The 2,006-nt window shown below is 47.8% G+C and overlaps 1 pseudogene; it reads right to left on the bottom strand.

Annotated features, from left to right (window-relative positions):
- Positions 1 to 445: 445 nt before the first annotated feature.
- LOC116562751 lies at positions 446 to 1,598 on the bottom strand (annotated as a pseudogene).
- Positions 1,599 to 2,006: the final 408 nt, after the last annotated feature.

Here is a 2,006-nt window from a genome sequence, read left to right as displayed (position 1 = left end):
TGGTGAGGACAAGGAAACCAAGCCCATGAGGAAAGCATCTTGCAAAATAGCTGCTAAACGGGAGAACCTCATCTCTCCCGCTGGTTAAATGAAAATATTCCCACTCAGAAGATCAGCAAAACATGTTCATTGAAGTTTACTAACCTTAGGGTGTAACAGCTCAGGACCCAGGATTTCCAATCTGTTTCAAAAGATAAGGGATAGCCTCTGTCTCCAAGATTAAAATTCAGATTCTTTTGAGATGAAGAGATTACAGGAATGTATACACAGTTAAACTCTGAGATCTATATCTGTGATCTGTAGATAATTATTCTTCATGACATACAGATACATATGCAGCCACACATGGAAGTATTCAATAGGGGCACAGGTATTTTATAGAAGACAAAATGTATATTGGGCAAAAAAAGATCACCTGGAAATAAACCAAAAAAAATTTTTTTCACTATGAAAATGCTTTAATAATGGTGTCTGTACAGCATGGGATGTGGACAGGGAAAACAGCAAGTGCACACACAGCAAGACAGGCCAGGGGACAGGCTGGGAGTGAATAAAAAGTTCACACCGCTTCCCTGCTATCCCTGGTGGCTGGAGGCTCTAGGCCACCTCCTCCTTGAACTCAGCCTCCTCCTTGGCCATGGTGTCCTGGTACTGTTGGTATTTGAACAGCAGGTAATTCATGTTGCTCTTGGCCTTGGTGAACTCCATCTCATCCAGGCCCTCGCCCGTGTACCAGTGCAGGAAGGTCTTGTGCGGAAACATGGCTGTGGATTGCTCCAAGATGCGCTAGAACAGCTCCTGGATGGCCCTGCCGTTGCCAATGAAGGTGGCAGCCCTCAGGTCAGGATGTCACACAGCTGTTTTCTCATTATTGGGGATCCACTCAGCAAAGTAGCAGCTGTTCTTGTTTTGGACATTAAGCATTTGCTTGTCCACCTCCTTAATGGACATGCAGCCCTTGTACACGGTGGCCACCATCAGGTGGGGGTCGCAGGCCGCCATCATGTTCTTGGCATCCAACATCTGCTGGGTGAGCTCAGACACTGTCAGGGCCTGGGACTGCTGGCTTCCCTGGCTGGTCAGTAGGGCAAAGCTGGGTATGAAGAAGTGCCAGTGGGAGAATGGGACCATATTCATGGCCAGCTTCTGCAGGTCAGAATTGAACTGGCCTGGGAAGCACAGGCAGGTAGTGACCCCACTCATGGTGGCAGACACCAGGTGGTTCAGGTCACCATAGGTGGGCGTAGCAGCTTTAGGATTCTGAAGCAGATATCACAGAGAGCTTCGTTATCAATGCAGTAGGTCTTGTCTGTGTTTCCCACCAGCTGGTGGATGGACAGGGTGGCATTGTAGGGCTCCACCACCGTGTCTGACACTTTGGGTGAGGGCACCACACTGAACGTGTTCATGATCCTGTCTGGGTACTCCTCTCGGATCTTGTTGATGAGGAGGGTACCCACGCCAGACCCAGTCCACCCACCCAGGGGGGCCTGGCCACTTTGCTGCTTTGTGTTTTTTAATATACTCCTGGATTCAATATGCTGTTTCTTAATTTTATGTTCAGATACCTTTGTGTTACCTACTATATACCTAACAAATGTTTTATTTATTTAAAAGGTTTAGATTTAATAGAGGGCCAGGTGAGGTGGCTCATGCCTGTAATCCCAACACTTTGGGAGGCCAAGATGGGTGGATCACAAGGTCAGGAGTTTGAGACCAGCCTTACCAGCATGGTAAAACCATGTCTCTACTAAAAATACAAAAATTGGCTGGGTGTGGTGGCACATGCCTATAATCCCAGCTACTCAGAAAGCTGAGACAAGAGAATCATTTCAGCTGGGGAGGTGGAGGTTGCAGTGAGCCAAGATAGCACCTTCAGAGGTGTTGGGGTCAAATATAAACACTCTCTGGCTCCTCCTACACTCTGTTGGGCCTCGCAAGTGGGTTAGGAAAGACTGTTCCAAGAGTGGGCATGTCAAGCATTGATGAAAGGGAAGGGAGGATAA

The sequence above is a fragment of the Sapajus apella genome, unplaced genomic scaffold (assembly GCF_009761245.1).
Source record: "Sapajus apella isolate SASKATOON/1434 unplaced genomic scaffold, GSC_monkey_1.0 scaffold2, whole genome shotgun sequence".
Classification (NCBI taxonomy): domain Eukaryota; kingdom Metazoa; phylum Chordata; class Mammalia; order Primates; family Cebidae; genus Sapajus; species Sapajus apella.
Note: the sequence above shows the minus strand (reverse complement) of the source record. Positions and strands in the feature narration are given on the sequence as shown.